At 43.2% G+C, this 26,666-nt stretch overlaps 1 protein-coding gene across 2 annotated transcripts in view; it reads left to right on the top strand.

Annotated features, from left to right (window-relative positions):
- The first annotated feature begins 1,868 nt into the window (after positions 1 to 1,868).
- Positions 1,869 to 26,666, top strand: part of LIMD1 (LIM domain containing 1) — a 681,428-nt gene continuing 656,630 nt past the window's right edge. Inside the window, exon 1 of one of the 2 annotated variants that reach the window (XM_069613346.1) lies at positions 1,869 to 2,116. The gene's annotated coding sequence lies outside the window, so the exon portion shown is untranslated. The remainder of the gene's footprint in view (positions 2,117 to 26,666) is intronic. The other variant, XM_069613350.1, reaches the window with a different exon arrangement.

The following is a 26,666-nucleotide window of genomic DNA, read 5'->3' on the forward strand; positions in this document are numbered from 1 at the left end:
ACAAGCATCCCCAGATATGTTTTGGCCTCATAAGGCCAGTGCAGGACATGAAAACATGAGCCTAATCAAACTGATTTTAAATAATTACACATTTTAAATTCTACAAAGGAAAAAAGTAGAACAAATGGCCAAGAACAAACAACAAGGATGCCTGTTGTAAAAAGAATATGGCCAACATGTGGGGGCATGGGCTATCTGGACCTCTTACTGTTTACACAAACTGCCTACAAGCCGCCTTCTTGCCAACAATGCATCTTTTGCATATGGGTGTCTGTTTAGATGCCTGCCATAACCGAAGATGCCCAGAGTTGGATAGGAGTCCATGCCTGCAATGCTCCTGTGAGGTGACTCTGTAACCATGGCTTTTGTACTTACATGCCTTGCAGCCTGCCCTGCCCCAAAATGTTAAGTCTAGGATGGGGGGTATAGACAGGGCAGTAAGTGGGCCAGGACTAGCCAGGGCCCAGTCCTGGCAGTCTCCAAATATTGTCCTTGCGCCAGGGCTCTGTGAATTGACCTCCCTCACCAAATTTCTTTAACAATATGCATGGGAATATTGGTCTTTGCCAGTAGATACCGCCTTCAGTTATGTTTTGAATCACATTAGTTAAAGAAATGTGAAATTAGGTACTTTTCAAACAGGAAAGGGAAATTATAAGAGAATACATTGTTTGATTTTTGACACAGATTGCATTAAAGTATTATCATTAGAATGCCTTTAATTAGTATGTACTGACCCCTTTTGATTTGATATTCTGTTTCATATTTGAATATATTTATTTTGGTGAATATGTTTATAGACATTAACCATATTTAAATACATCTTTTAAACCAGAATATTTGCCCTTTTATTTCACACAAGTAAACTCGATTGGCTCTGTTAGTTCAATTACACATGCTACTCCTCTTTTAAAACGGTATTAGCTTACTAGGATGTGAGGCTGAGCAATAAATACCCTTCTTAGGCCCTACCCCCAAATATTGCATCAGGATGCATTAGCGTCCCAGTGCTCGATTTCTTAACCCACGTAAAGCACTGAGTATTGACCCTCCCTCTCTTATTTGCAGTTCCTCTATGCATCCCTGTTATGTAACCAGAAAACATCTTTTGTACCTAGGTGTCTGCCTGAAAATGAGTTTGGTAAAATAGCCAGCATGGTCCGCTTTCAGCTCTTCCTGTCATGCCCATTTAGCCGAGGAGTCTGATTTAACTAGGCAGTGTCACTGTGTGGAAGGCTTCCTTGACAGAAATGGTCATGCTTTGGACTGGTCAATTGTGACTTTCACAAGCTCATAGTACGGTTTAAGTAACTGTATACAGTGTCTGCATGCAAACTGAATATACATACCAGTTGTATTGTGGTGCAATCTTGGAAGCCTGTGATATAAATTGTGGGAATTTAGGATGCTATGACTGGCCAGACTGAATAATCTGGGCGGCGGGGAGCCTACCGGGTCGCATACCACACAAATGTACCAAGCAGTGGTGAGCAAGCCAGATTCCAGATAAAAGCTATTAGTGCATCGCTTACAAGCGAGAGGAAATCGGCCATAAAGTGCTATGTACACACTTGCTAATAACATGTTCTTACACTTTCTCCTGAAATTCAATCATGTTTCATTGCCGTGACGTTTGGCATTTACACGTCCTTTCCCATAGGTCCGCCACTGCATTTCTATTTCACTGCCAAATGTTTCTATCACTCGTTAACCCAATCCTAGCCCGTGTCTTCGTCGCCTGTTCCATGCGTGCCTGCCCTTGCATGTCGCTCCTATTGACAGTAAGTGGCGCTGTTGGACTCCTCTCCACATCCCCCCCGTGCGCCTCTCGGATTGTCTGTCTTGGCCAACAAGCTCTGATTCCCTCTTACTCTGCTGCCTTTTCGCACCACTGTTTCCTGTTTACCCTCAGCTACCCAGCCCGCTGCGAGAAGAGAGGTCCATTGTGTGCCATCCCCTGCAGCCGGCTGCCGGGCTGCCGGGCGGACGGGCATTGCTTGTCTGCCCTCCCCTTCCTCCGCTCAGGACCTCCCCCATTTGCACGAAGAGACGCCCACTGGAGAGCAGAGGAGCCCCGGTAGGAGCAGAGTTGCGGCACCCTGGCACTGGCATATGTGTGAGTAACACCCGTTCTTTGAAGGAGGGGGCCCCCAGGCAGTTTCATGCAACAGGCCCCCTAACTTGCGGATGGGGGAGTGTGTCGTTTACACGTGGGAGAGTAGCACTGCAAGCGCACCCTGAACTTCAGGAAGTTGAAAAGAGTGACCGTGTTTGTCAGTGGGATGGCATGAACCGATGCCCCCATTGAAATGCATCTAGTGAATTAGTTTATTTTAATTTAATTCCAAATCTGGACCGTCGCTACTTTCTCCCAGATAGGGGTAGAGGAGTTGGCACGTTTGGACGGCGGCGTGGGGACCTCCTGCCCGACTGTGGGGTGCGCATCTCCCTTGAAGACGTGCATGTCTGGTCAGTTGTAGCCCGGGGGAGTGCCCGAACTGCAGTAGCACCCCGACTAGCAGGCATCGATTTTGCGGGGTGTGTAGTTTGTGCACAGGAAACGGAGACATGGTTTTAAAGGGGAGCTGCTAGATCATCCCAAAGTCTCTGCGCGTTTCGACAGGACCGTTTTTTCCACACACTACAGGTGTAAACGGCAACATGTCAGCCTGCAGCTGCGAGTCTCGTGAGCCCTAGAGGTTCCTGCTGCGTGGGGCTGGAGGTTCTGCCGAGACAGCCCCCCAACTCTGGCTCCTACTTATGAGCAGCCCAACCGGGAGAGACCGATCCTCGACCGGAGAGTGTCCTGTGCCCATGCACATAGCCTGTATGTATCGTCACTGCAAACCTCTCCTGCCCTGGACAGATGGTCCACAAAGCAGAACATGAGCGCAGGGGTTATTCACTCAACCGAGAGCGAGGAAATGCCCAGTTTAACTTTTGCTTTGCCCCTGAATGCTTTTCCTCGATTCAAGCTATGCTCGGGGAGCTGTGCAGCCCCTCTTCTGTACATATACGGTGCAAGTTGGCATGGTCGAAGTATGTCCCCTATGGGGAACAGAGGCTGCAGCATTAGGGTTGGGGAAGGGGGAGTGTTGGGAAGGGGTCATATGAACAGTATCTGTCAAAATCTGAAATCACATAATGTCTGTGTTTATGTTCCAAACCTTGCAGAAACCACAGCCACGAAGTGTAAGGCCTCTGCTGGCCACCAATTATTGTCTTGTGTAAATATTTTTTAAACCTGCGACTGTATTCTTTTTTTCAGCACACATATACTATAGACCCACGAGGAGTGTACTTAACATGACAGTAGGGGAGCAGTACCAAAATGAAGTACACACAGAACCAAGGGCAGCTTTGGGATGTCAAAGGCAACTGTAATTGATCTGTATGACTCACAGTAGAGTTAATGTGCAACCTCCCTGCAACTATACAGATATGCAGCCGGGACAGCTCATCAGGTTGAGCACTAGCTGTAGGGATCTGTCAGTCACGTCTACTAAGCTCACATTTGAGCAGTGTCAGCAGTGTCTCCCTCACTGCCACTGTACATGTTAAGTTATACCACGCACCGCTACCACCACGGGCACTCTCCAGGCAGCATATAGGCCGAACATATCAAATAGCTTCCTGAGTTGAGCGTCCCATTCTCAGATCTGTGTTCAAAGTGCAGGTTCGAATCCTGACATGGTCAAACATAGCTTTTCACTCTTCAGGGGTCAATACATATGGCACCCTTGTTTTGGGAAATAGTAACAGCTGTTATTTACAGAGCAGTGAACGTGGGCACACTGTAGAAGGAAGCACTGCATGAGAAATATGTTAGTACAGACGAGCAGAACCCGTGCACAAAGGCTTGCGATGCATATGTGCAGAGCTTAAAGTAGGCTGGGATCCAAAACATTTCTTTGAGTTCGGGATGTGCTCCGCCAGGGCTCCCTGAACTGTCTTTCCTAGCCCGATTGCCTAGTGCAGGCACAATAGCCAGTATAGTTAATTATGAGATCATAGGCACCCTAGTCCAAAACATATGGAGAACCATAGGCTGAAGGACCTTGTGCACTGTAGTAAATTGAGAGTGAGTTATAATACTGCTCTTCTCCAGTAGGTGTCACTATCGGCAACGTTTAGAATCACATCATCGGTCACAAGACATTTGGAATTAGATTCGTTTTCTTACAATTGAAGGGAAGAAAACTATAGTTTGTTTTTTGCAGCATGTTATACCGAAGTCTTGCCATTGGAATGATTTAATAAACTGGATGTATAAGTATCATGGATTTTCTTCAAAAGAACTTAGGGACTGGAAGGCGCATTGACCTATTTTGATTTCAATTTGACGTGAATATATTTAGCTCGTGTTTTTTTTGGACATTAAAATTATATGTAATGCACCTTTTTGAAATGGATTTCACTCTTTCATTTGAGGTACGGAAACTGGAACGTGTGTGTTATGCCACTCCTTTAACTGTATGGGCACCACCTCTAAGATTTTCATTAACAAGTTGGGATTCTTAGTCGGTGCCAGACACTTCTTAGACGCCACTCCCAAATGTTGTTTTGTGAGGCATGAAAACACCCCTCCCCCCACACACACACCCACTGATTTCGTATCCCCTTCATATCTCCCTATGTGCATGTTAATGCAGGTTCTGCGCCCCAGGCAGCGATGGTGACCCCTCCCTTCCATTTTTGCCAGGATGACAAAATGGGTGACATTGACTCGTGTGAGAGTAGAGCTTAGTATTTAAGCAGCACGTAGGCTGTTCAGCATGTGGTGCACTTTACGAATGGACAATATTACAATTATTTTTGTTAGTAGTAGTATTGATGGTTACAATTCTAACGTTTTCTAACGTTTATATTACTTCATACAATACAATATTTATCAGACATTCATCAATACTACTAGTAAAATAAGCACCAGACTAAAAAGGAGGTGACAAAATTATAACAATTAGACATAATTTCATGAGTATTACTCGAATCCCCTTTCTGTCAATTGAAATGTGCAAAATATATAAAAGGTGAATTGATAGTAAGTTTCTTCTAAGAGCAGTCACAGTATTTGTTGCACAAAGCATTATGACACTTCAATTCAAGTTCGACGAGCATTGGATGGATGTCTTTCTGCCCCGATTCCAACATATAGAGGTCTAAAGCAAGCATGCATCCTTGCTCTTCGACTTTTTCATCACAGACAGATGCTCCTAAATTGGGTGTACAGTTAATTCCATGGTTATTATATGCAGATGACCCAGTGTTCCTGTCCAAAACTCCGAAGGGTCTACAGCGGCTACAAAATGCTTTAGGCATAAATGCAGTAGAAAATCAGTTACAAATGAATCTAAAAAAACAAGTCATGTGTTTCAATAAATCTCGAACAGTGACAAAATCGCTCAGCTGGTCTGCACTTGACTCCACTTAGTAGATTGTGCATGCGTATGTTTATTTAGGAGTCCACACCAATGATCAAGTGTTTGACCTTCCATACTTGGCAACTATCAAGATCAAAATGTGCACGGCAATATCGCAAGCCACACTGATACATGCCAAATATGGTACATTTTCTTGTATTGTGCTATTAACATATTACAATCAAAAAGCTGTACTTCAGATCCTATATGGTGCCGAAAAAGAAATCTGTATCCCCTGAAACCTTTTGGTTGAAACTGGAGGGCAGATTTTGGAGACGAATTCTATACTTACCCAAATCCACACCGATGGCGATCATTAGATATGTGATAGGGATGACATTGCTGTATTGCTTGTATACTTGGAAGCTATGTATGATAGATATATAGAAAATGTTTATTAGCTTCCAACCCAGATCAACTCTTATATACACTAGCCTCATATGTCTTTTCAACTGACCATAAATTCTTTAAGGTGTGGAAAATGACTGTTGTGAATACGCTAGTTGAAGCTGATATATCATTGGATCTTTTTCTGGAGAATCCTTCCTGTGCGAAAAAGAAATGATTAGAACATGGCTGGATTAGAACGCAGCAAAAATGTTTAACATACAAAGATTTCAAAAACAATCCTTTTAATAACAAAAATCTTTGCACGATTGAGTCCTATCTAGTGAAATGCCCTTCTCCCATCCTCAGAAACGAGTGCTTGAGAATGAGATTAAACTCGTGGTCCACCAATGATGTACTGGCTCAACGAAAAATGATCAGTAAAGATCAAAACATCTGTTGTTTTTGTAAACGTGCAACTCAACCCAAAACTTTGAAACACTTCATAACTGAATGAACAAACCTTAATAATCAACGATCCTTTCATTTGAAAAGACACTTTAAACATTTTAAGATTTTAGACCCTGAAGCATTTTGGCAACTCGTCTTTTGTACAGACAGAATTGCTTTGAGAATTGCAACAATTAATGTTCTGTTTGCGCTACGGTTAGATGACGTTTAGGGGTTCAGATGTAAATTAACTGGATAACTTGTGAAAGCTGTGACATTTTTGTAACTCCTAATCATCAACTCAATGGAGAGTTAACATGTTAACACTTAATTTTTATTGTATACATTATACGGTTCTGCTCTTTTTTCTTTTTCCTTGGCTTTCTGAGATGTCCTCGTCTTCTGCTTATCTTTTTATGTTTCTGTTGCTGTTCTGTGTTCTTAACATGTTTTTGGTGGTTTTCATGTGTTTCTTATGATTGATCTTGTATGGTGTATTAAATTTATGATTTAAATTGAAAAGTTGAATGTAATCAGCTGAATCAATAAAAAGCTAAAAACTATGACACAATATGTTTCTTGATAAACACCTTCTCGTTGGGGGTGGGTTCACCCAAAATGTTACACATTTCTTTCAAAAATACATTTAATGCTAGAGCTAAAGCAAGCTGTTTCACCGGCGTTCATCTTTTATCACAATGCCTCTGAGCAGGCCGCACTGGTAGAACGTATACATTTCACAATATGCAATTGTCGTTTGTCCACAAAGTTGGGACAATCTATTACTAAGTGGCAAAGCCTTTCTTCACAATTATTTTTGCAGATTCCACATGAACGGTCACTCCGCAGCATTTTTAGTCTCGAGCCCAGTACTTCTGATGTGTGTCGCACATTAAAACAGAATCTTAAAAGCCCCATTCTTGACACAGGCGAGGGACATTTTTTAACATAGGCCATAGGTGGCTGTAATCCTGGAAGAGCATCAGAGTATACTTTGTACAGTTTTAGTTTAAATAGTTCAGGGATGTTTACATTGTTGAATTCCTTTAATTTCCATATTATTAATGAAGAATTTTCTGTAAGTACGGTTTTATCAACGTTAATTTTCTCCAATATAGTATCACATTTCTTGGCATATTCCAGAACGGGGAATGCCACTCCTCCTTCCTCTCCTTTTTATTACTGCTTGGAAAAGAGTGTTGTGTTTACCCGATAGGAGTTTGCCATATACATTGGATCTATTCCTTAAAACTGTGTAGCTTCAAGATTGCAAACCGTATTCAAGTCTTATGATCGCCATCGGGACTGATGTAATTTCAGCACGGCACGCCATAGGGATCCTTCCAGGAAATGGCATCCAATTCAGGTCTATGTCATTTATCAATTCCAATCCGTATCTTATGCTTGCAATAAATAACCCTTAATTTTAATTAGAGGAAGTAGTGTAAAACAGATTTTGCTAGACTTATTTTCATTTGTGTCGGAAACAGTTTTAGACTCTAATCTGTCTTTAATTACTGCTAGGTTGTTTTTTATTAGTTATTGTCAACCAGGTTATCCACTTCCTCAATCTTGTGGATTGACCATACAAAATTATGCTTTTTCCATTTCCTCATGAAGGAGATTATTATTATTTTTTTCAATTAATTTCAAAGCTGTTATTCCTTGCATATTCCTGAAAATAATGGCATTTTCTTTGAAGACCAATGGTCCGCTTATCCAACAGGATGAAGATATCTGCATAGGATAGCCACCCAACTGGAATAGAGCCTATTTTAGAGGTAAATATCTCTGGTCTAGACAGTGACTTTCAATTCAGCCATGTACAAATTGAAAAGACAGGAGGCAAGTACACAACCCTGTCGTAGGCCAACGTTCACCTTGATAGGTTTCAACAAAGTCCCAGGGGGTCCAGTCTTACCTGAAGGGTGTAATTTGTATGGAATATTAATAGAATATTTCTCTGCCCAATCGGTCAGATACTTCAATTCAAACAATCCCAAATGTTGCTAGACGTGCCTATCAAACTGATTGGGTGATAGTTTAGTAGCGATTATCGGCCCTCCTTTTTGTAAATTGTCAACACTGTGGCTTTAATCCAGGTTGATGGTCTTTTTCTGGTGTTTATGATCGGGATGTAAAGTAGCCAGAGTATTTCGGGCCACAAGATCAGGTCAGATTTATCGATCAAGTGTATTAGGCAAACTGTCTGTACCACAGGCACCCGCATTTATTCAGTTTTATGATTGCACTTTGGAGATCTTCCAGGTCAAAATTCGGTGACCATTTATATATGCTGTGATTAGAATAATTAACACTTCCCGCATAATAGACTTTCTTAAAGTGCATCACATGTATTTTCTGCTATCCAGTTAGCTTGAATTGTATATTGTGTCTCTTCAACCCTGTAAAGGAGACTCCATATTGCACTAGTGTGTTTGTTGATGAATAACTTTATCATTCGTTGTCCAGACTGAATTTTCCTGGCTATGTAATATTGGTACGACCAGTTTTTGTATTGGTTTTTTATTTGTTTTATCCGAGACATATTGTCTGACCAGAGAATCTCCCTATCTCTTTTAAGTTTCCTTACTGCTTGCCCCATCTCTCTGTTTTTATTCTTAATATTAATATCACTATCGAAAGTTTGTTTATGAGTAACCGTAAAGGTTTGTGAACAGATTGAGTTCCTCTTAGTAAGCACAGTAATGTGCTCCTATATTGTTTTATTAAACATGACCGGAGTGGTTCTGAAAGATTTTTAATTCACATCCCACATCTCCCATTGAGAGATAAAATTAGTATTCAATCCCTGAGCAGCTGTCTGAGAGATCGTCACTCTATTCCTGGAGTTATTTGCAAGCAGATTCCTAAAGTTTGAATCATGTATTCTACCTTCACTAAAGGTATGTTCAAACTCCAAGAGTAGATTGGCATAATCACCGTTGGATGTCTTAATAATATTGAGAGACTTAGTATTTTGGAATAAACGGTCAGATAAAAAGATTAAATCTATTGTGGAATGGGAGGAAGGTCAGAAGCAGGTTGGCTGAATGTTGCAGCCCCCACTTACATTCCTGTTACTTTGTCTAAGGCTCCTATTACTCATACAGTCTGCCCAATGTCATCTTCTCGATTTAATTGTACTCATTACCAGAGGCTGGATATTCAAGTGGGCAGGATAAATTACAATTTTTTGTTTCCCCATTATAATTTAAATCGGGGCAATAGCAGCTAAAATCGCCTGCATCAATTACAAAAAAAGGTGCATCCTGACTAGCCGAATATAATATAACAGTATCCAACTTTGCTCTCATTACATCCTCCCATTCCGACATATGATTACAATACATGTTTATCCGTAGGATATTCCTGTTTGCATTTAACTCGTCACCTTTTAATAATCCATTTAAAAGAGCAGAAGACTTTGTCTTGATTATTTCCAAAGAGGCCCCTATATTACATTTTGTGGCAATTAATAATCCCCCATTAGGACAACCTTTTAATTCCTCTTTTTGCTAAACCGACCGTAACATTAAAACTGTGAAATGTAGGATGTTATTGTAATCATGTCTCTTGAATATAAATACGTTCCCAAGTTTTTCCTTAAAATCTCTAGTTAAACTGTTAAAGCCTGTTGATTTCCAACTTAAAAACGTATGTTGTGAACATTTAAATCTTGGTTTGGATAAAGACTATACAGGGAGTCTGCATGAGGGGGTCAAAGTTACAGGTAGTCTCAGTAACACTGGAAGAAGTCATTACCTATTAATGCCTGAAATGGCCTGCACCAAGGGTGTGTTTTTGCCCCAAAAATCTTTAACTTCTATGTATCCGGTGGCAGTGGTGTGCTTCAGGCGGCGGTTTTTGTTCCACCCATGGTAGAGGGAGTTAAGATCTGTTGGACCACATATGCTGACGACTTTATGTTGATCGACCATTCCCCGCCAGGATTGCAACGCCTGTTGACTGTGTTTAGAGATTACACCCTGTCCAATTGTCTCCTGATTAATGTTAAAAAAAACAGTAATCCTCCGCATTCACTATAGATCTGGCAGGCTGAGGATAGCGTGGTTTTTGAATCATGAAAAACTGGTAGTCGGACGATATCTGCGCTATTTGGGCTACACGATATCTGGGGAAACTAAAAGAAAATTGATAATACATTTGGGAAATTCTCCTTCCTATCCTCTCTGCATTACTACAAATGCAAGCCTATACCCCAGTTTTGTTATGGCCTCGAACGTATTCCCATGTGGACGATTGATGAATTAGTTAAATATGAAGTGCGTATACTGAGGTCTATCTTTAAGTGTCTACCAAAGTGTGTACTCCTGGCCGCATTACATTACAAGTTAGGATTATATTCTATGGGAAATGTGGTCATGTGGCGAAGGGTATGCCTATTCAGGAAATTGATCACCAGTCCGAAAGACACCATGTATGTTTTGTTGGGTAATGGTATACGCAATGGAAACTGCACCGCTGGTTATCTAAAGGATTTAAAGTGCTTGGCCTTTTTGAATAAATTGGGGGTAACCTGCGAGCTTCTTATTTTCAATCCAGACAAAGTTAATAAACTATCTGAGCAAATGGATTGGATCATCACCAGTGAAAAAGTTATTTAAACATGATTATATAAACAGCTGGTCTCCAATTTTAAGAGAGGTGGAATCATGGAGCCATACTTAACCATATTTCTAGTTCAATGATTGCGTGATGATTTCATGCGCTTCAATTTGATGTGATGCTGACCAGAGAGATCCTAGATTTGAGAGAAAAGGGGGAAAGATCCTCCGTCACTGTGTCGGTTTTGTGGCACCCCAGGGTTGACAGAATCATTGCAACATCTATTAATTCATTGCAACTCACTGAGAAAGGAATGAATAGACTATTTTCAAAAATGTGTGAACAATACAGAATATGTAGACCTTGATAGGCTGTGGTGGGAAACGCTTCATGGAAAGAAAGTTTCGCTACAGATTGCTGTTGCTAGGTTTCTCAATCACACCTGCAAATTATCACCTAAAGAAACCATAGATTTATTTGATTTGACGCTCTGGTCAATTAGATATCTAGAGTCAGTATACGTCTATGTGAATATCCTGGATACCTCGCTATTGGTTAATTTTACACAATGGATTTTCTGCACAGTTTCTTGTTTTGTGATAATTACAATTGTTTTTATTCATCAATCTGTTAATTGCGTGAGCTCGTGGTCCCAGTTGTGGTCAGCCAACACGTGTTTCGACCTGTGGGTCTTTATGAAGGCTATTGGTGAAGGATTGGGGGCCCCTTGTGTGAGTTGCGGTATCAGTGTGTCACAGACACACAGATGCCGGAACTCACCCACATAAAAGGGCCCTATGCAGAGCCCAGCTGTCGAGGACACTTCGAACATTGTTTTCATCCAGGACCCCACAAGGGCCCCCCATCCTTCACCAATAGCCTTGATAAAGACCCACAGGTCGAAACACGTGTTGGCTGACCACGAGCCCACGCAATTAACAGATTGATGAATAAAATCAATTGTAATTATCACAAAACAAGAAACTGTGTGGAAAATCCATTGTGTAAAATTAACCAATAGTGAGGTATCCAGGATATTCACACAGACATATCACAAAGGAGGTGCGGGCTTCACCTCAACAACCAAATCCTGTGACCTTGCACTAAGAAAAAGATGTCGGAACTAATAACACAGCTAAGCAAGGAGGGTTCCAAACCAAGGACCAAAAACACATATTCTTATGTCTATGTGAAGTTACGCGATGTTCTAAGATAGTGTTTCACAATGTAATACAAGTAGTAGAATGCACAAATTGAGACTGTGTCTGTTGATTTAAGTTGTGTTTTTTCTTATTTGACGTTTATTATTCCTTGATGTATGGTAACATATGAGCATGTGTTTTGTAATTTTAAAAATTCTGTATTGTTCTTTTTTTTTTTGTTTCTTTTGTAAAAGTTATGTTTAACCAATAAATAAATCAGCAAATCGAATGAAAGACAATCACTTGATCACATTCCCTAAATTTGATAGGAAAATCCCACAAAGTCATAACACATTAAATATCTTTCACGCCTTAATAACAGACGAATAAATAAAAGTCACATAAAACTAGAATCATCATTTTATTTGTAAATAAGACTTTCAAGTCATCGTTCTGGTCCCAATTGTAAACCTTTTAGAAAACTAGATACAGCAATGGCCAGCGAGTTGGGAAACCCCCTCCACCAATGTGACCATAATAATTCCCCATTCACTTTAGACGCGTCTCGGACAAATTTGCCAAAGTATATTACACGAAGATACAGTAATGCGGGACATTCTATTAACAAATGTAACGTTTCCAGTGTGGTTCGAACCTTACAAAAACGACAATATAATTAATCGCTAACAATAATTTTCCATCTCAACTGAATTTCTCTCGTGTAGAGAACGTTCCATCTAAATCTGAGGAAGACCTCCTTATAGTGGCCATTTTGGAAACATTTTCAAATAGGTGTCATTGTGCCATGCTTCTTGTATTCTTCGGACAAGTGCATTAGGGATGGATATTTATGAAAGTCATCTGTGGTAACATCAATCCAATTCAAGCAACGCTGACTTAACCTTGCCTGGATTGTTCCCCAAACTGCTGACTGTTTGACCTAATTCACATAGCATGTAATTACTAAGTAAGTTGAACATGGATGCATTCTTTCCATTCAGCGATTTTGTTTTTTAGTTTTTAGTTTTATTTTTTTATGACATCATAAAGTATTTGCTTGGAGAAAACCGATACATCGATAAAGATTAAAGTCTCAATTTCATTCTGGCTTAGAGGGAAACTAATCCAAATGTGAACCTAATGGCACTGGCTGGAATTGCGTTCGGCACTGCCAATACTTTATACCATATAAGTGTCTTGCGTCTTTCAAAAACCACTGGGGCACATATGCCTCTGAACTCTGAACCGTAGAAAGGTTTGGGCAGCACCTTCCCTTCATAAAAGATAATAGCTGGCTTAAGTGAGAAGCGCCCAAACTTTCTAACTGTTTTGATCATTTGGTTCGCCAATAACAAAGCCTTTTGCTTCCATACGTTACACAAATAAGATTTATTTGGTGCCCCAGTAATTGGAAATCACAAATGCACTACGTTTTCCGACCTTGTTAAGACAGCATTCTCTAAATTCCAAGAATAGAGGCAACGTTTCTTATTTTTTGTGAATTTCTTCGGATTTACCTTTTAAGGAGTTATTTTTCGCAAACATAGAAAAGGAAGACAACAGTCTTTGCAGTCCTTTTGGAGTCCTATGAAAGATTAAAACGTCGCCTGCCTAAACTGGCCATATTATACTCCAGGATCCTAGCTTCGGCAGAACAAAGGCCCTGGACTCGATCCTCCACAATGTCCAATACATGGGGGGCTATGAAGCCACACATAACAAGGTCTTAAATATTGTTTTACTGCCAACCCACTCAGCAAGAGTCCAAGTGAAGTGACTCTATCTTCCATGGGCCACTCGCGTAAAATGTAGAGATGAGATTTAGTGGTATAAAGAACAGCCCAGAACTATCGAAATGGTTGTCAAAATTAGTGGAACTATTTATTAACTGTAAAGTAGTGGAAGTCGGTTCCCATTAGTCCCCACCAATGGGCACAAAGATTGACCTTGCATGCTAAGATGTCTTGGTTGGTATTTACCCTTCCCACAACACCCACAATGTCAGCAGTAGTTAGAAACTAGCCGTTTTTAAGCCATTGGTTGCGTCACTCAGCTCTCTGTGTGCATTGGGATTGGAGGAGATGGCAAAGACAGGAAAAGGCCCGGAGACGAGCAAGGTAAAACAACCCCCTTGTGATTTGCCTTTAATCATCGTTTACTTTTTTCACGAGAGTTGCTTTGGCAAAGGGCATAATGAGTGGATAGCAACCTGATAATCATAGAAGCTTGGCAGCGAGTTGAAAAGTAAATGTAATGAATGTGCAGAAGCACCCAGAGAAATTGTGCATTCGAAATTATTGGTGGTAAGATTTGTGCAGAGGACATGCAGCTTTAGAGTCAGGACCTCAGTTTCTAACCTATAGTAAAGATATTCTACTTGGGGCATTTTTAGTTTTGGACTCGTGGTGCCTGTTCTGTGAGGGAGAAGGGGGGCCACGGAGGGTATGAGGGTATGTGGAATGTGTCCTCCCCCCGGGGATATTTGGGCGCTGCACAGACGGCCAGCGAACCTCTCTAGGGATCGAGTGCCCTGCACTCGATATATAGGGGTGCCGGCGAGGGTCCGGTTGCAGTTGGCAGAGGATGCCTTGCATGTTGCCTGGACCTTCGCCGGCCCGTTCCTGCTGGCAGCTACATGGCAGGCCTCAGCAACATGGGGAAGGGAGCCGCGGGCTCCTTCACGGGGAGAGTTTAGGTCGTCGGGAGGGAGGCCTTTCTCTTATTACTCACTGGAACATGGCCTCTGATAGGGCCTCAACACCTCATATCGCTGCAGTGAGCAGGGTCATGAGTAAGGGCCAGGAGCGATGCCGGCATGGGCTGGTAGCACAGGGGGAGAGGAGCAAGCACTCTGGCATGGTGGTCAATGGAATTTGGTACATAAGGGCGGTGTGGGGGTTTCTTTTGTTCAAGGTCTGGCAGGAGGTACTGGCTTCTGACCTCCAGAGGGAAGAAAGGGGGACATATGTTAAGATGAGGGCAGCCAAGTTTATGAAGTGGGAGGATGCAGTGGTGGGATATGGGAAGTTTGGGGGGGGGTCATGAGTGAAGTGGTGGTATGTTATGAGGTAACGTGGAGTGAGTGAGGATAGACAACCTATTGTACAAGGGGGTGCCCTGCGAATGCGGGACAAATAGGTTGAGTGCTGGATCAAAAATCCCACCACGTATTGGTCAGAGCTTTGGCTTGTGAAGGGGTGTGTGAAGTTGAGGGTAATGTGATGGAGAGGGGTCAGCAGAGGTTTGCAGGGATAAAGAGGGGGGGTTGAGGTTATTGCTTTATGCTGAAGGGGTCTTTGAAAGTGGTCCAAAGTATTGATAGTGGAGCGAGTGGTGGTAATTGCAGCTATATGCACAAGGGTCCGGAGGAAAGCACAGAAGGGTGTTTATGGCTGGGGACCAAGGTAGCAGGTCAACAGGGTGTCTAGAGCACTGCGGTGACAACAGGATGGTTTATGTATTGCACCAGAGGGTGGCTAGGTTATTGTGGTCAGCATGAAGGGGGAAGGTAAAGGGGACACTTTACTGAGATGTGGCAGAATTAGTACCGTCCGCTCCTCCCCCAAAAAGTGGTCAGGACAGACCCCGGATTTCAGGAAGGAACAATGAAGCAGGTTTGGGGAATGTTTTTTCAAAGGTGGTGATGGGGATGAAAGGGCAGTTTTTGGTTACTCTGCCACCGGGATGACATCGGTAGGGGAGAGAAAGATTTGCGGCTTAAAGGAGCAGAATAATTATGGTGGTGGAGTGGGGATCTAGGTAGGCATAGGGAATATCGGGGAGTTGTGGTCGAGAGGATTTTGAGGTGGGATTTGAAGAAGGTAGGGGGTGTACAATGTTTCTCATGAGTTATTTAATTTCTGCAGCTATGGTACAGTTAATGTTAAAGGTTTTTATACCACGCACAGGTGCCACTTGCATGGTCTCTCGATGCTCACGTAGTTCTGTGAAAAAATAAGGAGGGGAGAGTGTGCGGTTAGTGGGAGGAGCGGTAAAAGAGCAACGGAAATGTCATGTGCTGTTGGCAGCTTCAGTGCAGATGCACCGTTCACTGAGCCTGGTCTGAAATTCAGAGGCGCTGTCGTATGGTGTTGTGCAAGGTTATGTGTGCAATGTCTTGTTGCTGTGTTGTGAAGTATGTGTTGTTTGCTGTGCTGAGGAGTTCTGGTTGTGTTTAGTGCAGTATATGAGGGGTGTTTGCAAGTGTTAGTATTAGTTCACCCAGGTGCGAGTGATGGCTGAGCAACACAGTTTGTCCAGAAGTAAAAAATGGCTGACTAACGCAGTTCACCTAGATGTGGTGAATGGCTGACTAACGCAGTTCACCTGGATGTGACAGATGGCTGGCTGATGCAGTTCACCTGGATGTGACAGATTGCTGACTGACACAGTTCACCTGGATGTGGCGAGTGGCTAACTAATATAGTTCACCTAGATGCAACAAATGGCTGATGTTCCACATTTCTGTCTAGATGTGACGCAAGCTAATGTTCCCATTTCTGTCTAAATGTGGTGCAAGCTAGAATTCACAATTCTGCCTGGACTAGTGAGCACAGTTAGAATACAATCCACTTGGAGATCTCACTAACTAGCAGTTCTCCTAGATGTGAGACATGGCTAGGCAACACGGTTCATAACTCAGTGAGTCTATATGGGGAAACAGTTGCTAAATGGAAATGGGTACATGCAGACTGTAAGCTCTTGGATGGTAGGGAAGATAAGATATGAGAGAGGTGGGCAAGGTTAGTGGCTGCTGTGCCCCCCCTGTCTGCTCCACACTTACTTTGTCTGTGGCTTCCGGTTGACAGCTGCCTGTTTCCTGCTTCTTCAGCAGCCCCCATCTGGAGCTGCTTCTGTAGGAGCCGCCCTTTGCCTCTGGCCCTTAGCCAAGGGCTGCCTGGGCAGAGCTGCCCTGGGGGACACTGTTAAGAGGCTGCTCCCTCTGAGAAGGACCCAATCGGGGAAGAGGAGGCAGGCAGGGGTGGGATAGAGGGAAGGGCAGAGGTCGCTAGAGAAAACCAGGTACAGGAGAGGCCTGAAAAGGTGATAAAAGAAGGTGTAATGAAAGGAGAAAAAAGACTTAAACACAGGAGAAAGGAGCGAAAATGGAGGCAGAGGTTTGGAAAGGGGGTGAATGGAGAGAAAATGAAGAAGGGAGCTGAAATGGACAGAGAGGCCTGGAAAGAGGGTGAAAGGAGAGAAAATGCAGGACAAAAGAGCAGAAGGGAGCAAAAATTGAGACAGAGTCCTGGAAAGGGAGTGAAAGGAGAGAGAATGCAGAAGAAATAGCAGAAAGGAGCGAAAATGGATACAGAGGACTGGAAAGGGGGCGAAAGGAGAGCAAATGCAGAAAGGAGCGAAAATGGAGGCAAAGGTAAGGCCGCCACCCACAGCATTGGGTGGTTTTCCAGGGGTAGAGGGGCAGATTCGTTGGAGATGGGGCCACACAAAGAATTTAGGCGGTTGTATGGCCAAAAGGGTGCAGTGTAAAGAAGAAGGGGTTTGAGGAACAAATGGCTAAGGCTGGTGCAGTGTGGGGGTATAGGAGAGAGGCATTTCAATGAAGGGTGGGAAGAAGAGAACTTGTAAAGGAAGATATGGGTATACTTCTTGGTGGGGACGATGACTAGAGCATACGACAGCATGAAGTGGGTGGGGGAAAGTTTAAAGATAAGGGGGTGGGGCAGAAAGAACACCTCTGTGGAGGGTTTTTCTCAAGGCATGGTTTTTCTCAAGGTCGGTTAAAGGATGGTTGGTGGAAGCGGAAGGGGTATTACCGCAGTAAAGCGGGTGGTTAACTGTATTTGGATGGACCGGCTAGCCTGGAATTGCAAGAAAGGGGAAGAGGAGTGAAGGAGAGCAGGAGTTGGACCTGGATAAAGTTTGGAAAGATGGTGGCGAGTAGAAGGGGGAAAGGAATATTGAAGGGATGGAATGGAATAGGGTGGTTAATATTATATGTGTTAATGGTTTGGTAGATCTGTAATAAATCAGAAAAAGCAAATACTGTTGCACATGGGATTGGTGCTATTGGGTTAACTTATTTTGAACTAACTCTTTAGACCAACCTTGCTAAACACTAGGGGTGTTTACACAAATTGTTCATATATTTGACAGAAAAGAAACACCAATGAACCAAAACCTTTTGAATCTAATGCGTATTGAATGAAACGAACAAATATAAAACGACAAATACATGGGTTAACAAGAAATTAATCTGTACAGATACAGAATACTTTTTCTGGAATAGATTACTGAAATCATCTATTTACATATATTGTGAGTTCATGCAAAAGCAAAAAGAAGCATTGAAGAAATTAAAGTAAAGAGGATAAAAAGGAAAGAAAATGCAGGAAACTTTCAACTTTCAAGCCAATAGAGAGCCTAAAAAATTAGGAACGTGAAATCAAAACAAACAGCAGCTTGCATGACTGCTTAGTATAGTTATAACCTGTGAGCACATCCGGGTTATCATTTTTGGCCCTTATTGTGGACATAGGTTGATCTGTAAGGCCAAGGAGCCAGGTTAGCAATGTTTGTAAGGTGTAGCTTGTCACATTAAAGCAACCTTTTCCACTTGCAGCGAGTCTGAGTGTTTTGGTGCAGATTAGCCCAAATTAATGCATTGGAGACTTTTCCATTCTTCGCATTCCAGGCGGCATCTCACGGGTTTGTGGATTCTTTTAGTGTTTCCATCTGCAGCCACTTCAAACACTAGGCCATGCGTAGTTCTTTAAACTGATGTGTGTGGGTAAGTCCTTGAAGTTTACGCTCATCTTGGATACTCTTCCTCATGAACTCTGGGATGTCGTGTTTCCCAAACTTTAAAACAAGGCAAAAACTGGACCTGCTCCTCCCCCACGCACCATGTGACCACTGTGCTCTTTACTCCTTCTGCATAGCCCCTCTTTCACTTTGAAATGTATGGCCTTCCTGTGACCATTAACTGCCCTATCCAATTGTTCGTTTCCCTTCTGCACCTACTACCTGTGTTACTTCTCCGAGTCATTCCAACATGTGAGCCTTAACCTCTGCACCTTCACCCGGTGCCCTTCTCCACCTACCCCTGATATGTAGCCCTTCTCCACCTACCCCTGATATGTAGCGCAGGCATTCGCCATTTGGGAAGCATGGCGTTCTTTTTTTGCTTGAAAAGTTGCCTTCTCCTGCTGTACACATAAAGGGCCTGATTCATGGAACGTTTTCCTATGGGATTGCGCCATTATAAAACACTTCCATGAATCAGGCCCACAATGTTGTTCGTTGATTTTCTGTCATTCCAGAGGCTTTCCCTTTTTAGTTTCGCCTGCAAGCCAAAACTATTGCATTGGAGTACAGCTACGGAGAAATGGCATGCGAGATGGGACACAAAGCTTGTAGGAGTTATTTGCCTACCTGTTGACCGCCCATGGCCATGTTAATCCCTATGTCCATTCCCGCCCAAAGCACATCCTCTCTGGATCTCTTTGACCTAACGTGCGCTCAAAAGTCCTGCCATTGTTTTTTCAAAGCAGCCGCCTGAGAGTTAATGACCTAATTGGAGCTGTAAGCGCGCTACTTGTGTAATAGAAAATGTAAACCAGGTCTGCCTTGAGACACTCGATTTACAAGCACTAAGCTTGTCCTTCACTGAAGTCCTACCTCTACAGCAGTGCCTGGCAAATGCCTTTCCAGTGCCTACACAAAACTGTTGTCGTTACCAATACTTATTTAATCACGAATCTTCATCGTGAACCAAGCATTTGCTTTTTGTTTGGTTGTTGCAACTTTGACTTGAATCAAAGTGGCTTTTAATGCATGCAGCGCTTCCATTGCACTGTTGCGGGGATTGGCGTAGGTTGGTGATATTGTTGAAAGCTGTTCAAACCTGATCTGTATGACTGTAGCAGTGATCGAAATACAGATTTGCTAAGCAGTAGCTAAACGCAGCTCCCTGGTATCGGGCATCTCTGAGTAAGCAGGAGCTTCTTCTGGGGGACGAGGGGCTAGAACATAAGGGGCTGCAAATCCAACTTCAACGTGCGATTTAAATATTCTCCCACTGTCTTGTAGATGTGTCACAATTCTCATTTGGACATCTTCTTCAACACAGCCAATGCCGGATAGGTCTGTTTGCAAGGCACCTGTTGGCATGTGAATCCAATGTAGCTGCTGTTGGTTTTGGTGTCAGGCTAACCTGTCGCTTCAGCTACCAGCTGCAACCGATTTCGAGCAGTAATGTTGGCGCTATCTGCACCAGGCAGGAGGAGAAACCTTGCTGGTCATGCTTACTTTTCATTTGACATATCTGGTTGCACTTACTGCAGCATCCTGGTGTGGATCTTGAAAATAAATTGCATGGTTTTCAAAGCACTACAGTGCCTCCGCTTATCCCTGAGAGTGGACAGTGACCCACTAAGTGCTGCGTGTGATATACACAGCTCTCCTCCATATCAAAATGTGCATATGCACATGCGTGTAATGCATAAACTCCACTCAATTAGGCACACCCATTGGAGTGAGCATATAAAAGGCCTTATTTATTACATGCTACTACCGCCACCTAAGGTTTTAATGTATGCATAATGCTGCACTCAGTCGCAAATAAGTTTCCATCATATGTGGAACCCTCAATTGGGATATAAAGTTCCAGTCTTTTTCAATAACATATCTTTTAAATCCTCTCCAAGTCTAAGGAAGTTCCTGGGAGAAGGTCAGAGCACAAGTGTATTGTCAGCCAAAGAAATTGCTAGGGACTGATTTTTGGGGGTTTCTGGTTACCCCGTGGGAGGCGTAGGTTACCAGAGCAATAATGGGCGAAGGAATTCACCCCTTATACATGAGTTCCGGTGTGGGAGGACTTGGCAACACACATTAGAGGACAAAAGCGAGGTTTTGGAGAGATCTCTGAAGGAGCTCAACACCAGAGCTGCCAACCAGCAGCAACTATGGGGTAAGCTTGAACAGCAAGAACATGTATCTGCTGGTAAGACGAGGGCGGATATAAGTGTGTTGGCCCATGCTTACCCTTTCCTGTGCTGCTGTTTTGTCTGGGAGCCGGGTTTGTCCTCTGTTCCCTTCTGGATTATGATTCCCTACAGGGGCTTTTTAGGCTCCAGCACCTGCTTGGGAAGGTATACAGGCTGCTTTAGAGCGATGATGTCCGGTGTTGGGGCCAACATAAAAAGTGGTCCCTTCCTTGCACCATCTGGGAGAGGGCCCTGGCCACCCTTAATCAGGGATATTTAGTCAAAGGCGGTGCAGCATTGCTGTTACCTTAAAGTCGGTCTGGATATCAAGCATTCGGGAAGGATAGGCTTGGGTCTGTCTAACAGGGTCTCCCACATCACCAGGACACTTTCCGGGTTTGAGTCACCACCAGGTCCAGCTTCTAGAGCAGACTGCACTATCTTGCGACCTATCCAGAAAGGGCACCACAGTCTCCTTCCTGGATGTCACAAGGAAAATTATGTCATATCAAAGTCTGGGGCAGGGTGCACGCGTGGAAAATCATCCCTGTTTATCCTGTGCCTACAAGCCTTCTTGACACGCTTTTTCAGTCAGTGACTCCTGCAGGAATTATGCATGTTTTAAACACATAGATGACACCACAGGTATTCCTGATAAGCTCCCAAAATGAGGGTACAACCGTACAACCTTCTGGCTTAATGTCTTCCATGTTGTCACACCACAAATCTGAGCTTGACCACCTTTACAGACATTTTTGTTAACCGAGACAAAATGCAAATGTTATTGCTGTAATCAGACCGAAAGTGTGGGGGTAACCGTGGAGTTGATCACTGCGAGGGGAACATTAGCATTATGACGAGGCCATTGAACTGCATAAAGCGTTGCACATTTTTCTCGTAGATTTAGGGCCTAATGCTTCAACGAGGTTAAGAAATCCAGCAGTGTTCTGTATTGTACGTGCTAAATAAATCCTATTTTGATGATAATTATGCACAGGAAATGCATCCTCTCTCTTCTACCAGTTTTTGGCTTTGTGAAAATGCAGATTTCTTGTTTTTTTTTCCATCTTTTAAATACTTTGGCATGCGCCACATCCTACACAGTGAATAAACAGACGGGTGTAGCACAGCACTGCCAACTTAATAACTAAACTCTATGAGCTTCCAAGCTGACATACAAATGTTATTGGTATAAAAGATGCATAGAATAAGTAGGATGCAAATATCAAGTCAGAATAATAACCAGGTTCCTGACAAAAGGACAATGATAGATGGTGATTTGCCGAGGATCACACAATGTTTTGTTCAAATGGGTAAACGAGAATTGTAGGTCTCCAGGTTCCGAAAGCTGCCAATTAACCTCTATGCTCGATCATGCGTCACATCACCACACTTTGCAGGGCCTCTCCATCATTTATGTACCAGTATTTACAACTGCAAGCCCTAATCTGTACATTTTCCTGTGTGAATTATTGTAAGAGTTGGTTTGAGGTTGTTTTGAACACTTGTCTCTGTGCCAGTGGGTCGTCGATGGAAAATCTGTTCCGTCGAGAGGGCGCCATGTGGATGTGCTTAAGGGTATGCAATAATAAAGAAAAAATCAGGCTGGGAGATCAACACAACAAGATTATGGATTAATTTATTTCATCTCAAAATAGTGGCAAAATACTAAAAGGTTTTGCTTAATCACAAGGTAACAGACAACGGACAGATGTGTTCAATTTAACAGTTAGGGGTACTGCTGCGTACCTCCCTCTTGAATATTGAGGGTATTTACCTCACATTGATGCACAATCTCTAAGAAACAATTTAGACATTTTAGTGCAGACAAGAGTAAGTGCTGCCCAGATCTACTGATGGTCCATGGATATCATAAAACATAACACACAACAACAAGTGTAAAGAGAAAGATGAGATATGGTGTTGTGTCACAGATCGACACTGTAGTGTTTCGGCCAACTGTAGCGGTTGATGGGAGCTAGTTGTTGGTGTGGCCTTCTTCAGGATGGGGGTGAAGGGGTAACACTGTCCGTGTGGTATCTGTTAGAGTACAATTGTGAAAGGCTGTTAGGATCTTTTTGGTTCTCTATTTAATTTACAATTTCATATACTTATTAGTGACTGATTGGTGTCAGCAAATACACTAAAAAGTGCATTTCTAAGGAGCTTACTGAAAAATCTTTTCAGATCGGCTTCTGTCTGGAATGAGTCAGCTTTTGTGGCAGGGACAAAGGAGAGTCCTTTCTCTAAAAGCGCTTGTTCTGCGTGGTTCAGTATTCGGGAGGATACATTGAAAATGGGTATTTGTGTTAAGGTTGGTTGGAGTACCATTGTCTGGTGCGCATATGTTGGGGTCTCCTCTTGGGGTGTCCCCGTTGCCCCGCTCTGAAAAAAAGGGTGTTGGGGGTGCTGATGGCCTGCTCCCGCCTGGGGGGCTGACGTTACTCCTGCTTGATGATCTGGAACTTCCAGAAAAATTTACAATTCTATTCCGTCTGTTGTAGTTGTTGTACTGTTGTTGTTGTAGGTCACTGTAGTAATTTTCCTTTAGATAGGGGGTAAGTCTTCTCTTCTCTGTAATTATTGAGGTCTTTTTTGAATTGCTGCACCTTCCAATCTATTGTGATTTGTTTAAACTTCACAACTTCTTCTTCTAATTTCTCAAGCTTTAGATTGGCATCAGCTATGGTGGTGTCTTTACCTTTGCACAACACAGCTCACTGTGATTCTCATTCAGTGAGACCTAGACGGCTGTGCAGTCATTACAAGTAAGTTAGCCTGGCCACTCGGCTTTTTTCACTTGACAATTACACGGACACACCGTCCACGATGAGATTGAGCCTGCACCCCCTACCTGTCATTATCCTCGGAGCGGGTCTCCATAAACTGCATCCTAACAGTGACGGTCGGCACACTCAGCCATTCTGGCAGCGGGATCTACACACCGGCAGTAGTATTTCCATTTCTATTCATACCAACCACATTAGGGCTCACACGGCCACTGACCATCCTATAGCCACACAGAGCACTACCTTGACGTGCCTTTAATTTTCACGCACGCATACCCGCACATGTGTCATCTAGGCCAGAGTCATCAGAGGCACCCTACACTCTTCATTGCATGCCACCACCCGGCAATGTTTTTCCAGCAGTGTAGGCACGTATACCACCTCACGTGTTACTCGGTCCATAGCTAGGGCCAACAGCTCCATATTTCACTTTTTGCATGTCACTACACGGCACGCTGCATAGAACTTTGGCCCTTACATCTATTATCCTTTCTCTTAGAACTGCTGAGAGAAACACGACATTTGCGGGCGCTGCCGCACCCTGGACAACCAATTATAACTAGGATATGCAGAGTGACCCCCACTTTAGTCCACTGAGAGTGTATTTATTACACCGCCCCATCAGTGTCCACTAAGCAATGCAGCTGGAAACTGTGTAGAAGCTTTACTGCTGCATCGTTCCTTTGACGTTAAGCTCCTCAGAAATGCACTTTTTAGTGTATTTGCTGATACTAATCAGTCACTAATAAGTATCTGAAATTGTAAATTAAACAGAGATCCAACACGATCATAACAGCCTTTCACAATTGTACTCTAACAGATACCACACGGACAGTGTTACCCTTCAACCCCATCCTGAAGAAGGCCATGCCAACAACTAGCTCCCATCAACCGCTACAGTTGGCCGAAACACTACAGTGTCGATCTGTGACACAACACCATATCTCATCTTTCTGTTTACACTTGTTGTTGTGTGTTATGTTTTATGATACCCATGGACCATCAGTAGTTCTGGGCAACACTTACTCTTGTCTGCACTAAAATGTCTGAATTGTTTCTTAGAGATTGTGCATTAATGTGAGGAAAATACCCTCAATATTCAAGAGGGAGGTGTGCAGCAGTACCCCTAACTGTTAAATTGAACAAATCTGTCTGTTGTCTGTTACCTTGTGATTAAGCAAAACTTTTTAGTATTTTGCCACTATTTTGAGATGAAATAAATTAATCCATAATCTTGTTGTGTTGATCTCCCATCCTGATTTTTTCTTTATTATTATTTACCCTCCTAGGCATATCGGGACATAGCCAGGTGCCCTTTAATAAATATTCTTACGGGTATGCATGCGCCAGTGCTCCAGGCTTCCTTCGGGTTTGGGAGGACATTTTGTGAGCTTGCAGTGTTTGCCTTCCCCTGGTATACTAGTTGTTTGCTTTTATATACTGCCATGGTTGGACCCTGCACTCCATAGATTAGTCAAATCCAGTCAGGATTTCACTATATCCGCAGATGAAATGCATGAGGAAATTGTGCATATACAGTTTTAACTGGTGATGATTTATATATGTTGCTCGTTCTGGCAGTGAGACTAATATGTATTCATTCATCCAGTGGGCAGGCAAGCACGTGCCGCTTCAGAGTTGTGGCTTTGCAGCGCTGTCAGAGAGGACATATCACTCTTTCCCAAATTCAGACGAGCTCATTTTAGTGACCTGGGAAACATAATAACTGTATATGTCTCCCAATACACAGTGCATTATCACTGATCCCTTGACAGACACTTTTTAAAGGGGACATTATGATGTCATTCCCCAATGGCACTGTAGGTAAGCAGTCTAGATAGCATTAGTCGTCTACATGCAAAGTAACTTCTGTGTAAGAACGTTCTGAAAGGCAGCCATTTTGACAAGCAACTGTCCACTCTTGTCATGTAACTTCACTCCTTGTTTTCACAAAATACAGGCCATTATCCCTCTATTGCAGTGGTCTACAAATGTTTTTGGCCTGGGCCCCCTTCAGCAAAATGTGGGCAGGTCGGGCCCCCCCACAGAAATGCCAAGTGCACATTAAGTCTAACTGGCTATGAACTATTGCGTGCTGTTGCCGCACCCTGCTCCCAGTATAGTCCCTGGGCTCCAACACGTGCTTCCATCACAGTCTCTGGACTCCCTCATCCAACTCCTAGCCCAGTCCGTGGGCTCCCCCCACACCACCCCACCACAGATCCTGGGCTGTCCCCATCCTGCTCCCACCACTATCCCATGTCTCCCCCCTCCTGCTACCACCACAGTCCGTGGGCTCCCCCCACCCAGCTCCCACCACTATCCCATGTCTTCACCCCCTCCTGCTACTACCTCAGTCCCTGGGCTCCCCTCGCCCTGCTCACAGGATAGTCCTAGGGCCAGCAGCGGCTGGTGAATTCTTTTAAGTGGAGGGGCATAAATATTTGCCACAGATATACCATAGCCACTGAGCGTAGTGAGGGAGCCTGAACCAATCAAAGGGGGTTCTCCCCTGGGAATTCTTTTTAAATAATGGGTTAAAATGCTGCTTTTAAGAGCATACTTTTTTAATGAACCCTGTTAACCACTCTTACTTCCCATCCTTAAAACGTATTCCCAAGTCTTTCTAGAATGTGAGGCAGTAGAAGGAAAGAAGAAGCAACATGTGTACACATCTCTGTGTAGGAGTCAGGGTGGATGTTTCCTTATTTAGACTCACTTGTTTTGGACCTGCAATGACGGTACTCTTTCAGTATCTGCATACGGGCCGTTGGACTGTCAAGCACCTAGCATTAGACAAGTCACTACCATTTCAATACAGAAAGAGTACCTTCACTGTAGGGCTAATACAGATGTTTTTCCTGTGTCAGGCACACTTGTCCCACTCTTGCAATGACAAACACAGTTCGTTATTTTAGTGATGGTGCCCTGTCCTGAGTGAGGTGTTTTTTTCACACTATACGCACAGCCATTATCCCTATTATTTATTAAAGCGGTGGCATTTGATGATACTTGTTTTAG

Source organism: Ambystoma mexicanum, chromosome 5p, assembly GCF_040938575.1.
Source record: "Ambystoma mexicanum isolate Mex_15411 chromosome 5p, UKY_AmexF1_1, whole genome shotgun sequence".
In the NCBI taxonomy this organism is placed as follows: Eukaryota; Metazoa; Chordata; class Amphibia; order Caudata; family Ambystomatidae; genus Ambystoma; species Ambystoma mexicanum.